The 17,279-nt window shown below is 36.4% G+C and overlaps 1 protein-coding gene across 10 annotated transcripts in view; it reads right to left on the bottom strand.

Annotated features, from left to right (window-relative positions):
• LOC148677957 (janus kinase and microtubule-interacting protein 1-like) overlaps positions 1-17,279 on the bottom strand; it is a 123,724-nt gene that overhangs the window by 89,236 nt on the left and 17,209 nt on the right. Inside the window, exon 1 of one of the 10 annotated variants that reach the window (XM_088628903.1) lies at positions 9,279-9,411. The exons of the other annotated variants lie outside the window; for them this stretch is intronic. The gene's annotated coding sequence lies outside the window, so the exon portion shown is untranslated. Of the gene's footprint in view, positions 1-9,278; positions 9,412-17,279 lie in introns of those variants that run through there. 10 annotated transcript variants of the gene reach the window in all.

Here is a 17,279-nt window from a genome sequence, read left to right on the forward strand (position 1 = left end):
TGCTATTATTCTTAATTTCCAGCCTACATAGTACAGATGGAAAAATATTTCTCTCCCACCCTAAAATACCCTCCATCTGGAAGGATCGGAAAACCGGTCTTGTGTTTTCATGCAAAAACCAAACGACATCTGAGGCAAACTTGAAAGCAATATGGAGAAATTGCAAACCTTACTGTTATTTCAGCCTCCCACACTGCAAGACTGAATTCAGCCATGACTGGGTGCTTGTTAGGATGTGATGTATACCACAGCACAGAATGCCACTGGAAGCAGGAAGAGACACAATTTCATAACTACCTGTATATATACACATGTGGTACATTTGTAATACATATTTGTTTATTACCAGTGTGGTTTTTGACAAATAATTGTGCTGATTCTACACTGACACTTTCTTGAACAGATGAAAGGGAAGCCTTCAGCATAAATCCAGTAAACTGTTTTTCATCGACCACACATGGTGAGAAGCAACAGCCCTCACTCTTCCTCAGCTCTGACATAGGCTCAGTCATCCACTCTAATGCCATTCTATATTCAGCTTCACCTTCTCGCGTCACTTGATTGACCACAAACGATTTATCTAAATGCTGCCTGAGGTGTAGACATGTAGGCAGTAAATTTACAGCGTTTCACTTTCGAAGTCTAATAAAAATTCAGAGAATGTGTTAATCGCAGAAAAAAAACCTTCAAAGCAGGGAACCCACATACTGTACTTTAAGGAAAATCCCTTTTAAAAACATTCTCCATCAATAACCATTACTGTATCTGTGTTTAAAAGAAACCCATTGAAATTCATGCTGTGTTCATTAAAAACAATATTCATAAACCTTAAGTATACAGGGCCTTTCTCCCTACTTTCTCAGAGAGGGATAACAAGTTTATTGGAACTGTGCTATTGGCCATGTGTTTAGAATTAGCCTTTTCACAGCAATTTAATCTCAAAAGCATGATCTGCTGGTAAAAAAAATTGTTTGTAACAACCGCAGAGGCAGAATCTTCAACCTCAGAAGCAGAGCAATAATTGCTAGGTTACAATTTGTACACAGAGAAATGCAAGCATGCATTCATTCATTCATTCTTGAAGAAGTGCATTCACTCTGTTCCACATAATGATTTCACTTATATAATCACACTAAAACAGCATAAACCTTCAACATACTACCCCTGTGCCATGCAGTTGAAATGGAGTGAGTGGGAGCAAGAAAAAGCAAAACAGTAATAAATAAGACTAACAGTATCATGTTCCTTGAGCCAAAGGAGAAAACACCTGAGCTGGGCCTTGAAAGTGGACCCTTCCAATATCACAGTAACTGTAGTCGGGATGCAACCTTCTTATTCTGTTAAGATACAGTATGGATTCACTCAGTCATGCAGTTTCCAGCCCACAACAGTAATCAAAACCTAAAATATATAAGACCATAGCATCCATGAGAACAAATGTACAAATATAAGCGCACAGGTTCTGTGATTTCATTACTTCTTTATGTAAGAATATCCTGGATATTAGTTTGAGTGCACTGTAAATCACAACCAGAGTATCCCAGTCACTGTCACCTGACAGACACCGGCAAAGTATGGGCCACAGAGCTCCACCTGCATTGAGCATTTATAGACTCAGACACCCTGGAGACTATGCGTTTGTCTTTTGAACTTAAGGTGCCACAGCCATGTACAGGTGTTTAAATACACACTAAATTGCTTTTTATAATAAAAAATAAAAAACGTTTCTGTTAACACGGTGCATAGTGCTTTCAGATGACAGGAGCCGAATCCAGTGTAGTCTAGGTCTGCAAGACATAGCCCACCCAAAAACACATAGATTGGTACATATGCGTTATATTTAACTTGTAAATGTTGTGTACCATTTTTCTGTGGTTTAGTTATTATTTTATTTCTAATAAATGTTTTTCCTCACATTCAAGTTTGACACTGGTTACTCACTCACTAGAGTTGTGCCAGAGAATTTTGAGAACCAGTGTGCCTCATGTTTTATCTATCATTCGTTCATTTTACTTAAACACTCTCCATTCTGTAACAATATTAATGTACAGGCAAGTATCTCTGGTTCAAAATAGATCACTATGTGTTATAAATCATGAAATGATGAGCCTAAAGAAGTACATGGCAAAATATTTCATTTAAAATTACTTCAATTAATATTGTAGTTTGTCTTCCATTCTGCAGTCATTTTTGGGATCAGTGACAGTAGGATTTAAACGGTTTTAAAAGATTTTGATTAGCTAAAACTTTAAAACAACAATATATACTAAAAGAACAAATCCTTGAAGACCGTCTTCAAATATCTTAGAATCCAGTTACATTAAGCATAATTGTTAGTTTATTATGTATTGAGTATTTAAATTAGTATGCATTAACATAAAGTGGTTTAACCTGAAAAAGATGACCACAGTTAGGCTTTCTTCACTTCTTTAAAGGTTGTTTAGGAAATTATATACCAATTGTATTTAGGATAAGAATCCCATGGTAAAGCGCACTGTGAGTCACAGATCAATACCAACAATAAATATTCCAAAAGGTACATTACAGCACAGCGAGGAAAGTCACCAAAAGTACCTATTCTCTTCTGCAGGCAACAAAACCAGGTAATGGATGTTGCCATGGCACCACTGGTTGGCTTGCACCTCGATAAGGACCATCATCGTTGAACAGCACGGAGTGGGAGTGTATTGCCTTTTACAGCCACACAGTGCGGCGTTGCTATGGATTCCCATACACTGGTACTCACAATTATCATGTTCCATATTCTGACAGCCACTGTTCTGCATTTTAAACAACCCGAACTGCTTACATTGGATTTCACAGCAAATGGTCAAGTTTTCAAAGTGTATGACTACTATCGTGGCAGCCATACCTTTATTGCAATATACAATGTGACAGCTCTGTAAGGTCCACATCCCCCAGCAGTTTCTTTTGTCATTTAAGAAGCCTGAAGGACAAGTCCTACAGCACCATGTCCTATACAACATACGTGATGAAACAGTCTGAACCAGAAGGAAATCTACAGGACGACCAATGCCACTTACAGCGCAATCCTCAGGGGATTCCAGATACTTGGATCAGCCTTGCATAGATACAGCCACCTGACTGGCTACATGTACTGTAATAAAACTGCTGTAGAGCTGAAGGAGCCCACCCATTCACCCATCCATTTTCAAACCATTTTATCCAATTCAGGGTTGCAGGTGAGCTGGTCGCAACAGATGCAAGGCTGCAGGGATGCAGGGTTCATGCTAGCTGAATGGGAAGCCAGTGCATCTCAGGGAACATACACAAACACAGACATGCACACACTCACACCAGAGCCAATTAACCAACCGGTACATTTTATGACTATGGAAGGAAACCCATAGAGAGCACCCCAGGACCGGAATTGAACCCAGGACCTGCGCACTGGGAGACAGAAATGCAAACCACTGCACCATCCTGCTGCCCAACTGAGGGAATCATGAGTGTAAATTTAAAGAATAACTTTACATGATTCTTGTGTTTACACAGTCCTCAATGACAAGCTTTCATCCTTATAAATGAATTATGATATCATGAACACTTCTCCTAACTCCTGATCCTTACGAATCTAGAATTATGAAACATATTTTTGGTGGCAGAATTTTTCCAATCCTACTCAATTTTTAAATAAGTATCTTTCAATGCATTCTAACCAAGAACATTTTAAAAATAGCAATAAAAAGCAAACTGTATAAGTAAACACCATCTAATGCACAGACTCAATGTCAAATATGGACAGTGCTGCAAGCACATCTGAAGTACCACTGGGATGGAACAAGCATCTGAATTTAAAAGAGACGTATTCACAACCGTGCTTGTCTACAATGCCATAGGGCCGCACACGTCACGGGAAGTTTTGTTGCCTCGTAGTGAATTGCGGAACATGTCTGTGTATACAGTATACCTGGAAATGTAATCTATTTTATTATGTAAATTAGAGGCTTGACAAGTTACGGTGTCCATTTTTCTGTTATTGTGGTTTGAAATGCACTCATCAATGCTGATTCTTTCTAACCCTGAAAGATGAAAATAGCTTTACAGGTCCCCTTTAATGGACAGTGTAAAACTACCCTTTATTAAGCATCAGTTGCTAAAACTCTGCTAAAAATTCTAACGCATTTCTTCTACTGAGTGATTAAAGAAAAATACAACACTAGGGGCTTAAAAAATAATTTCATCCCCTGCTAATGCAACAAGATTTGTTTTTCAGCACTATGCAGTAAAGGTCTTTTACTGAAATTTTACAATCAGACAGGTTCTACATGTTTTTCCCCATCTTTTGGCTTCGCTTCTTTTGTGGATTGTGTATGCACTATTGTATAGCTGTTTGTTTAATATTTTCCATATTCTTCAGTTTAACATTTTGCTTTAGGTAACCGCATCCAAAACATTATCTTCAGTTATGGTTAAACATCTCATTCTGGCAATCATTTACTTAGCTAGATTGTTTTAAGGTTTCTAAAGGGAAGAACTGGGGTATATTTGCCTTTCCTGTACTAAATCAAACTCTATTTGTATAGCATGTGGAAAAATAATGTGTACAGCAGGACTGCCATTCACTTGTAGAAACATGATAGAATGGCAGATAGCTGTTTTTTCTAAATAGTCCATTTTGTCAATTTCCTGAGGGACTTCACAGAAAAGACTAGATACTTCCGTAGCTCACATTAGGACATTCCAGTTCATGCTCTCATTTCTAATGCACAATTAAAATGCAAGAAAGGCTGCAAATGAAAGGAGGCCACTTGCCCATTTAGCCTGCTTGGAAGTGAGTAGCTAAGTGATCCATGGATCCCACCAAGTTGTTTCCTTCAAGGAAAACAGGGTATTAATTCCAAAAACATGACTGAGTAGCTTGTTCCATACTCCCCAAACTTTGCATAAAGAAGTATTTCCACTTCTCGGTTTTAAAAGCTCTTCCAAATACTTCTCACATGGACCATCTGATTCATGTTTCACTGTTTATTCTGAAGAAGTCCACTGGGTCGACAATGTCAATGATTTTGAGCATTTTGAATACTTGGTTTAGGTGCCTTTGTAGTCCTCCCTGACAAGTGGAAGAAACTGAACTCTTTTCGTCTTGAGCAGTGTAGGACATTATCTTAAGCCCCACATGTATCTTGCTTGGTTGCTCTGGTTGATTCCAGAGCAGCAATATCTTTTGCACATCACCATGACCAAAACTGCACAAAAAAGCAATAGCCCAAGTTAGGGTTTACTAGCGCATTGTCGGTATCTCTCGTTTTACCTTGAATCTACATTTTTAACAATTTATAAGTAACATTGCTTTTTTATTTCTTCCCACAATGTTAATGAGATAAAAGTGTCAAAAAAAACCTAGGTCATTTTCATAAATAGCCTCTTTGCCACAGCCTAGTTGTTAATAGAGGTTGAGGAAGCGTAGACGGGTTGCTGAAAAAAAAATGGCAGCAGATGTAGCACATTTGTGCAATGGAAAAGATTTATTTGAGAAACTGTTCCCTCAGATCACCTGCCACCACTCCAAACACGAGACACTAAAGTATTCACCCATCTTGAACTGTCGCATTATATTGTTTACAATATGGAATCATAGGGCATTTAATTGGGATTTTTATGCCCAATTTTGTTGGACACAAAAAAAATCTAATACCAAAATGAAAACACAATTCTACAGATTTGCCTGAATTAATTTAAAATATAAAACAGAAAATAGCTGATTGCAATGTGCAACCACTGTACACTACCCATATAATGGTACACTCTTAGCATTGCAAACTACGCATATGACACCTGAGAGACAGGCGCTAAGCTAGTCCTGTTTCCTACACCCCAAGACAGAAGATGCTACTGCACCAATACCTCAAACAAAACACTTTGAATACACACGTACGTTTAACTTTCTTTTTCAAACAAAGAATAAGGCTGATTAATTTGTATTTACCTGTATTTTTAATTGTTTTTGCATGACTTATATACTGCTTTTAAGGTTTGTATCCACTAATGACTGGACTTTAACTGGACCATAACTTTGTTTGGAAAGTGAATTATTTACTGTGTGTGTGTAGATTCCCATTGAGTGCTGTCTGTGCAGGCGACAGGGTCTCCAGTCACAGTCATCAAGCTCACCATTTCCCATTTTCTGTTATTCATTTTCGCTAGTTGCATATAATACTCAGAGCTTGTCTATATAAAATGTTATCTTCCAGGTTTATGCCCAGTGTTGAATTTTATTAAACCTTTATTCCTGTTTCTACAGCATCCTCCTACTTTGATATTGTCTGCAAACTTAAATACTATAGTAAACTAACTATACCACAATGTAGATCATTGAATTCGAAAAAAGAGCAGTCCTAGTACAGATCCCTAGTGGCATCACTCAATTTGAGCATTCACCCCTTATCTGTACTCATGAACCAACAGTCAAGTCAAACACATGCATTTCCCTGCATACCAAATGTTAAGAATTCAAAAATTAACCTTTTATGAGAAATGTTATCAAAATCCATCTGAACATCTAAGTACAGCATATTTCATACTCTGTTTTTCGATAATTATTGTTTCTTGCTAAAAAAACTCTAACAAGTTATTTAAACAAGACCTACATTTTCTAAATCTGTGCTGACTGTCCCCCATGTAGGTAAACCTCTTGTTTGGTTCTAATAATTGTTTTCATAACCTTATATTTAATATAAAGACAGATTTATTGTTCTATAATTATTTGTTTCAGTTTGATTACCCTTTTGATAGATGGGCACTATATTCATTATTCTCCAGTCCACTGGCACTACCCCTGTGCTGAGCTACGGCAGGAAAATAGAATTATAATGACTGAGCTAATTAAAGACTAAGTTGATTTTATATCCCAAATGGTTTTCACCACAAGCAGGAATTGATTATGTCTTTCCTAAAAGGAGCTTTGAATGTATACTATAAAAATCTATTTCTGTTAACTAGAAATAAAAAGTCACTATCGAGGTATTCAAATTAATGCATAGTGCTGCTATCCATTGAAATTTCTTTCCTAATTAGTGGTCTCAGGTTTATGACCTATTCAATTTCTTCTTGGTCTATTACACTGCAGTTCTAATGACGGAGATATTTCTCTATGATCTCAAAGGCAACTGCTGCTTTGCTGGGTTGTTCTCAAGAGCAGGAGGTTTATCTACACAGGTGCTCTCCAGCTATCTGATTTGTACAGTGGTTATCAGCAAGTTCCAAGACACTGTGCAGGATGCACGCACACCAGATGCCAGACAACGATGCCACTACTGTACTTAGGAGCATTCGCTCTACCACTATTTCAAGAATTGTTTAAACAACAATTCACCTTGGTTTGTTGAGGAGCTTCAGCAAATACAGGGGAAAATTATTTTATTGTCATTATAAAATAAACACTAAGAATATGAAATACTATCCCATGCCTAATAGAAATGGTGCTATTATCCATCCATTTTCTAGGCCACTTAATCCAATACAGCTCAAAGGGGAGCTGATGGCTATCCCAGCATGCAATACATGTACAGTACGTGCAAGAAAGGATACACATCCATCACACGGCACACACACACTCACACAAGGGTCAATTTTACAGAAGTCAGTAAACCTATCAGCATGTTTTTGGACTGTGGGAGGAAACCAGAGCACTCAGAGTAAATTCATGCAAATACATGGTAAACATGCAAACTACACACAGATAGGATCCCAGGAATTAATCCCAGGGCCCCAGTGCTGCAAGGCAGCAATGCTAACTACTGTGTCACCATGCTGTCTAGCGCTATTATGTCAATCATAAATAACTAAACACACGGAGTACATAGAAACTCCTAAAATAAAGCGATATTAACCTTCTCAGTCTGGTTTGTTTCCATACAGTATGTATACAGTTTTCTTTATCTTTATTTTGTAATGCCTAGGTAGGAGCAATATCTATTATGCATTGAAGCCTCCACATAATATAGGAGAAAAAATACCACTGGACAGTTTTAAAGGCTCTCATTAACAATAAGATAAAGCTTATTAGTCTTGGACTTGCTTAACTAAATTAAAATTATGTTGTCTACCGAGAAAGGAGTGTATTTCTAACACAATAGATCAATCATGGCTCACTGAACACCAATTCTCTTCTAAGGTCTAATTCAAGAGTCATCAAGAGAACTTTTGTATCTCATTTTACAATCAACCTAAGAGACTACCTGGAAAAATCTGAATTACATCCTACACAAACACGAAACAAGACACCAAGATTAACCTGGAACTGGAAGTACTAAATAAACATCTCTGAGGAAAACAAAAACAACCTTGCACAAGAATTACATGAATTTCTCTTAATCTTTTTTTTTTAATCCTTGGCTGCATGGTATTTAGAAACAAAGATTTCCCCACAAACCACAGAACACTTCTTCCGGGGAATACGTACTGTACATTAAAACAAAGACAACCTAATTATGAAGTCAAAATTCAGTATTTCTAAGAAATGTGTATTTAAAGTGTGTGACGTTTTGTAATATTTTATCTGTAAATGCTCTTCTTTTCAGAGAAATTGAAACTGCTTAAAAAAAACTCAACCTGAGACAATGAAAAATAAGTCTTAGGCAATCGCCACGTGCTCCAGCACATTCTTATTTGAAATATTACAAAACAAAATTTACTTTCATAACACCCAACTGCGGCATGCTCCACAGTTTATAATCTCCTTACTATTCAACAATCAGTAATAACTGGAGAAGCCCTGCATAACAAAATCTGCCAGATAACCACATAATCCACTAGCCATTTTGGCTTGTTAGCTAAAAAAACTATTAAACCTGACAAATCAATTCACAGGCAGAACAATAACTTAGGAAACAAGAAATGGAGAAATGTTTTAGAGGAGCGTTTTATTAGTATTAGACTACCACACATCAGGCTTACTCTTAAAACTTTACTATGCCTACAGTAGGTACACAAGACATTCCACAGCTTAGTGTATACAGTAAATATACAGACAAAAACAGACAGAGGATAATGCATTTTCTAGAGCAAAGTGTTTTCTTGGACAGGAGAGCCTATGGACCGCACACAACTAAAGGTTTCATGAGTCAGACTGAAGTGCTGAATAATTAATCTATTGACTAAGCTGCAGAAATCATAAACTACACAATGACAGGTAGGCAATGGGAAGTGTAAATGTTGTACTTTGTGCTGTATAATACAGAATCCTGGGAATCAGCAGTAACCCTTTGCTAACAGATTTAAAGTCGATATGCTGTAAGTGATGAAGGAATACTTACAACAAGTCAGCAACATTTTCAGGCCTGCGGTACAGACTGGGTAGTTTGCTTGTCGATTTAATGAAGGTTGGTATTTTTTTAAAACTATACGTCAAACTCAACATGAACTTTAACACGGCTGTTAAACCTTGTCTTCCTTGCAATACTGGACAGGAAACAAAGGGTGTGTCGGCTTACAAGACCTATTGCATAGTAAATGCAGTGCACAGAGTGTATGTTGTGTACTGTTCATACAGAAGTGTTTGGTATACAAACACATGTTCCGCCACAGAGGAAGGGCACATTTTCAGATATCTGACTTTTTAAGGCATTTAGAATCAAATTCCTACAATACTTCTCATGCACGTCACAACACATTAAGTAAAATTTCATGCACACTTTCCATCACAGTCATTCAGCTCCTCCTGTATTTAACATCTAGCAACACTATTATAGGAGTCACTTGTAAACCACACACTACTTCAGTACAGAAACAATAGTTTTTTGACTGCCAGTAACTGACGAATGCAAGCCTTGTGCCCTGAATTTTTTTAGCAAGTGACAACCAATTCAGTTTCCCCAATTAAAAACTCTTAAATCTACTAATTCTGAAATAAAGTGACCTGCTTTTCTCTTCACATCACTGCCTGTGTTTTACCTCATCAATCCCTCAAGAAAGGATTACAACTGAGGCAGATCCCTAATCCCAGAGCTAATTTAAATCACATCTCTGTGCTGCAGTGTACCAATTGATTTACGATACCTGTTGCCCATTTCATTCTTGACAGTTTTTTAATCAAGCATCTCACATTATAGTAGTATACTATAGTAACAGTTATGAATGATTTAAAAAATCATTATATACTAGGGATAATGAAAATGCTTGGTAAATGGGTCTAATGAAAAGACTGGTATTTTTTATGCATTTTAAAAGGAGGTATGACATTGTTAAATACACACAGAAAACATGAAACACTATCTATAGCATTTATAACACCACCTAAACACTATAGAACCATTACCACCAAAATACATAGGGTACTGTCTGTTTTAAGTTTTTACATGTGATCAAAATTAAACACCCAGCTGGCCTTTATACAGAATCCTGGAAGTATTTAAGTGTTATTATCCGTCCATTGAACTATCTATCCATCTATTTTCTAAACCACTTTATCCAGTACAGGGTCATGGGGGAGCCAGAGCCTGTCCCAGCAAGCGACGGGCACAAGGTAGGATACACCACGGACAGGACGCCAGTCCATCACAGGGCAGACACAAAGACAAACACAGACACGTACTCACACACAAAACGGCCAATTTTCCAAAAAATCTACTAACCTAACAGTATGTCCTTGGAGGAAGTACAGTAAGCTGTTATCTGAATACAACATGTAGGCAGACACCACATTCAACTCAAGCCTTTGCACCGATAAGTGCCAACACTTTGATAACACTTCGGTTAACTCTTTTGTAGACTACCAGAATACACTCTGAATGGTATTTGGAAAAAAACATTAGTGAAGCGTGTATCATGCTTCAGTTTTAAAATAATGAAGCAAATCAGAACACATACTAAACTGCACTACGTATTACCTGAATATATGTGGTCGTAAAGTTAAAGGAAGGAATTTCACGTGGATTTACAGCTGTCAGTTCAACACAGTTTCAGAGATACTGAATATAAAACTCATCACTACATTTGGTGTCCATAGGATTGAGCAAACTTCCCTATTAAGCACTACGGCTTGTATGTGGAATAGTTAGTAATTGTTAATAATGGAAAGACCAAATTCCAAAAAACAAATCACCCAAATTATTTCACAATACAATTAAGGTTAATATAGAAAAATCTCTTATGAAATCTTGCAAAATTCCACCTCAATTATAACTTGTGCAAAGCTTACAATTTAATCACTTATGTCATCTTTATATATTAATTCTATATATAAAACTTTAACTGTAGAGTATATATAAATATACAATTTTATCATAAAATCATGAAAAATGCCTGAAAAATGAAAAGTAACACTTTTTTCCAATACTGATATTAAAACATCAAAATGTTACCAATTGCCTCATTCCTTGCAATAGATTTGCCTGAAAAAAGGATTCACACACAGATGTTACACGTTCACACAGAACAGAACACAGCTCAGAAGGAATGTGCCTAAACCAGTCACTACACTAAGCCACATTTGAGCTCTAAATATTCCATTGTTTTTGTCACTAATCACAACAAAATGACTCCTGGTAAATCTACCGCATTTTCTCAGGCTGTCCACAGTGTTCAGCCCTGACTGGAAGTTATACTGTACATCAGCACCCACCGGTATATCAACATAATATCCATTATATACGGCTAATGATTGTAACCTCAGGAAAAGATGGCCCATTTCCATAGAAACCACAGCCAAGAAACTGCTGAACTTCCTGTTACCGTTCCGGGAAGGTTCTAAAGATACATAGATTAAAGAGCACTTCTGAATTTCTTTGCCTAACTATCAAAAACAAAAGATAATTTATTAGCTTTGTTCTTGAAGTTTTTTTTTCAATAAACATACCATTCAGAATAAATTTAGATAAACCTGTATTTACTCATCACAATAAAAATGTGCAACATCTTTCATCTCTTAAAAATCATTAGTTCCTGTTGTCCCCAAAGTTATTCCTACAAAATCTCCAAAGCAGGCATATGGTTTAAGTGAGCAACTAAAAAAAAGCTTATGATGGGAGTTAAACTACTGTACCATTACCATTGTATTGTAGCTGTACTGATCTGTGAAACATTTAACATTTTCACCACAGCATTTGTGTTGTTACAGAAACAAAAATAAGAAAATAACATCTATTTCTCACCTAAAACACTCACATCAATCATTTTTACCTTCAGGCAAGCATACTATTTACATGATCTACTGTATAAGCAATCAGTATCTAAAACAAAAATGTCTTTAAGAGTACGTAACAACATTCTATATAGAGTGGTTAGTGCAATGGTGCTCCTTATTCATTTCTGCCAATGAAAAAACTACCATAATTAGATGCACATGACAATAATATTTTTGTATTAACTTCAGACCACCTAAGCAGGTGAATAATCATGCATAATTAAACTGACACGGTTATAAATATTGGACCAATGTGAAAATGACAGAACGTCACTACCTTTTGTAGACAATACATCCGTATTGATTAGTGCTCCCTTATCGCGGAAAAAGGCTATACTCATCTGGGAGCAGCAGTGATAACATTTCTAGGAAGAAGGTGTGTTGATGTGTTCACACAGCTGAGAGAATGCAGTTTATGAAGCTGGAATTTGAGAAGGTTACAGGAGGATAGATGGACAGAAGAGTAAGATGGGAGAGAACAAGTTATCACTCCTGGTCAATGGTTCTTTTCTAACATCGGGTTAGAGGACAGGCTGAAGTGAGGAAGACTAGTTATTGTACAAAAGTAGGCTTACTTACCCTTATAATGATTTAAGATTTATGTTCACTTCTGCGTGTATTAGGTTGGTCGATGTTAGATATCTAGAAGGGACGGTTGTGTGTAAGTTGCAAAGCCTCACCCAGATTGTAAATATTAGTTTTATGACTTGTCTGTAGATCTACTTAAATCCTTAGCTTAAGATATTGTGCTTACTTCTCTACCTCAAAATTGACCACAGAAAATGATGGCCAGTATTTCATGACAAATGAGGGTATGAGGGTGTGTTAGTTAGAAACTGGTTGTACCCAAGCTGGTTTCAGATGTGATGTACTATAATACAATCACCCCCTAATTTTCATTTTATTTTATTCTCTCAGTGCTCATAATAATTTTCAGCACCACAGTGTATAAAATACTAAAACCCTAGTACAGTAACCAAAAGTGATGAAAAACACTTTTGGGGTCTGCAAATATTATGATGAAAACTTTTTTTACTTCTAGAGAAGAGACTGTTGTACAGTAGAGGAACGAACAGATAAAATCTACAAGGCTACCCGTTACTAGCAAATGTTTAAACCTAGTGCTTACTAAAACAATATAATAACTTGGAATTGTACATTTCGAAATAAGACCCAAACAACAACAAATGAGAATGCTACGTTTTTTTTTTAATAAAGCTTTTAGAATTGCTCGCAGAATTCTAAATTACATTAGAGGAGGCTGTTTTTAATGTCTGAAGTGGACTTAATTAAGTTAATCTGTAAGTCTATGCAAACTCCAGGCCCCCCATTTTCTTCTGTGCCGTGTGCAGGGAGTGAGGCCTGTACGTGATTAACCCTATTAAATTAACCCCATAAAAACATTAAACGAGTAACCATTACTGAAATAATTTTATAAATACTAACATTTGTTTATGTAATGTTTTGTAGATCAATAATACAAATTACATTATCACATAATACAGTATCTAATCACTTTTACGTGGCATTTTACACTGTAAATACAGTACAAAATCACTTTAATAACCAGGTTTCAAACACACTGTAACCCTCTTATGGTGAAGAGCTGCATATACTGTACAAAGTTTGACATACATGCTTTCTGACAGCACCAAAGGCAAGCTGCTAAGTCAAGATAATCCCTTGAGCTACACATGTATTTTTATGAAGGGTGTTGATTTGAGCACGCACCAGAAGCCATTTAAGGATACTGCGTTTTTCACAGTAGTGCAACAGAATTCTTTCAAAGATAAAAGACAAAAAACCAAAGACATACAGTAGATATTGTACACTGCACTTAAAAACTGTACGCCATTTCCAGTATAGTTACTTGCCAGCTACTTTGACAAAGGCAAAGTAGTGCAGACATTGATCACCATCTCCACCTAAAATCTAGGAGCTGTTACAGTCGACAAACTTATAAATCTCTTTTTGTGTTATTACAGTGCACATAAGTCAATATAATTTCAGAAAAAAATATAAATATAAAATATAAAAAATATAAATATTTTCAAGTTCACAAATGCATTTACACTCCTATAACTGAATCACACCATTCTTTAGACTGCCAAGGGAAGTTGTTAAACAATCATTTCCAGCTGAAAATTAATGTAAACAGAAAATCGTAAAATGTTAAGTGGAGCCCAAACATCAGAGAAATGACTGCCCTTTGCACACTTCTTCTTAAAGATGTTTACAGCAAATTCGGCCATGATTAAGTGACCCTTCCTGAAACATTTTTTTTCAAGTGTGTTTTGGGCCTGTTGGAATTAACAAAACACGCTTGAAAAAAAAATGTTTCAGGAAGGGTCACTTAATCATGGCTGAATTTGCTGTAAACACCAACAAAAAACACAACAATCCTGACCTTCCTCATCAGAGGAACAGCTATGAGAATGAATTCGTCCAGTCCACTCTCCACCCACAGTGCTGCGAGTTTCTTGAAAAGTGTCGATTAAAAAAAAAATCTATTAATATACAGTGCACAGGTCAACAGTAAATTCTGCTCTTAAATTTGAAAACAACTTTTTTTCACAAACCAAAGGTTTCTTTTTTCCTCTTTAGAGGCATGTAAGCTCTTCAATCTCAACTGACAATAGTCTTGTTTCAATGCGTATTTTACTTGACATTTATTGGTTCAAGGCGTAAGAAGATTAATCCTGATCCACTCTGGATGTCTGTGAAGTAGCTGGCTCTCTTCAATTTCGCTGAATGCCTTTCTAATAAAGGGGAAAATCAGCCATGTGCACAACCCAACAAAAGCCCATGGACCGCATTTGCAGAGAAATCCTGAAAAGAAACTCTTTCCCTGGAAAGTGAGCGTCTTACATGAGACTCTCACTAGCTGAAGATGGCTGTCAGGTTTATATCATGTGTGGCTCAGTTTAACACTGATTTTGACATATAAACTCCAGATGACATAACTGACACAGGATGTTTTCTTTAAGTCATCCTTATAATGGGAAAAAAAAAGTTTTAGGACAAAAAGCAGAGCATGGATTATTTAGTTTCAATATTAAAAACAGTTTTTTAATTGTCAGAACTTTACATACTGTATGGAACTGTATTGTTTCATCTAGATGGGGGAGGTGACCATCTAGCTAGTGTAACATTGGCAGATCTCAGGAGCTTCAGAGAAAGAAAGGAACTGAGGAGCTTACTGAGCTGTACTGGGTCTGAGATGTATTGATCAAAGCCATCCGTTTTACCTTGGTTAAATAAAATGAAAAATCATCGTATGCTTATTTTGTTTTTGCAAATTACGATCAAGTGCAATTATATAATTGGAATGCTTTTCAAAACAAAAAGTGAAGCAAGTTTGAGACAGCTTAAAAGCTTTGGTTAAAAGATTTTTAAGTTTTAATAAAATGTTGAGAGACTGCAGGTTTCTAATGGATTACATCATGGCTACATAAATGTAGTGCTTAAGAGCTGGATTTTACTCTTTCAATAGTATAAAATAAGTATAAGAATTAATACTCTAATTCCATCTTAAGCCCAACCTTCAAGTCTACTTAGTCTCATCAGAACCCAGTGAAATCTTTCGCAGATAAAAATTACATGCTGAAGCAGAGTACATTTAGTTGGCACACAGGGTGTGGAATTCTACACATACTGTACTGAAAGCTGGTTTATTTAGGCATTTATCTATATTTCAGAATCAGACAGGCAGATCAATGGTCTTAACCAAGTAAACTTGCATCAAAGTTTTGATTTTAGATATTGGAAACAAACACAAAATGACCACAGGCCTAACTGGCTGAAAAAAAACAAAACAAAGCAAACAAAGGTTTTACTGTTCTTCAGTTATGACGTCTGTAAGTGTTCTTTTTCGAAAATGGCAAGGTACATATGTATATGACCGATATCAGATGCATGTAGAGGAAGTCCAGAGGTCAATGCACTGAGCTGCACTTAATTTATCAGAAGCTATTAAATACCTCTTCATTTCACTGCCTCGTAATCTTTCCACATCAGAAAAGAGTCATTCTAATACACAGTTCTTCCACCTGGCCACCTAAGGAATACAGCTTATACCAATGCCTGTAGGTTAACAATTTAATACTGGAGCTAAATGCAAAATTATAATAATTTATAATAATAATAATAATAATAATAATAATAATAATAATAATTGCTTACACTTACAGTATATAGCGCTTTTCTGGCCACTCCACTCAAAACGCTTTACAGGTAATGGGGACTCCCTTCCACCAACACCAATGTGCAGCCCCACCTGGATGATGCGACAGCAGTCATAGTGCACCAGAACGCTCACCACACATCAGTTATCAGTGTGGAGGAGAGCAGAGTAATGAAGCCAATTCATTGATGGGGATTATTAGGAGGCCATGATTGGTAAAGGCCATTGGGAATTTTCGGCCAGGTGCCGGGGATACACCCCAACTCTTTTCGAGAAATGCCCTGAGATTTTTAATGACCACAGAGAGTCAGGACCTCAGTTTTACGTCTCATCCGAAGGACGGCGCCTGTTTACAGTATAGTGATGGCAAATAAGAACCACTTCATACACTTCAGATACCTGAAAGACTACAATCAAGAAAAGAACGATCAAATATTTAAACATCAAAGCACGGGTTAAAACATAAGACTGCATGATTAAAGACTTATACTTTAGACTTAAGACTTAAAAATACATATTTACCCCTCATCAAATTTTTGTTCATAGTTATTTGGTAGCTAGAAAGTTCTAATTTATATGGTACCGTCATTTTTCAAAAAGGTTAAGCAATATAAACTACTAAGGGCTACGTGCTATTTTAAAAATAAAATGTGTATCCCAGTAGAGTATAGATATTACCCATCTCCCTACAAAACATGAATTACTTATAAAGTGATGTCAAAGCAACACTCATTCATAAATGTATGAAATGTATTCATATCTTAATGCACCCATTCGCTATTTCTCAAAAAGGGGTTTCAGCTGTATCAAGAAGCCTGATCTGAAAGGTCTGCCAATTGTGACTTTTAATGCAGAATCATGGCCTTAGACAATACTGATCATGTTCAACGTTTCTTAAATGCAAAAAAAACAACCCTATCTTTGTTGATTTAAATTTACCTTTTGAAATAT

The sequence above is a fragment of the Lepisosteus platostomus genome, chromosome 1 (genome assembly GCF_059453375.1).
Source record: "Lepisosteus platostomus isolate fLepPlt1 chromosome 1, fLepPlt1.hap1, whole genome shotgun sequence".
Classification (NCBI taxonomy): domain Eukaryota; kingdom Metazoa; phylum Chordata; class Actinopteri; order Semionotiformes; family Lepisosteidae; genus Lepisosteus; species Lepisosteus platostomus.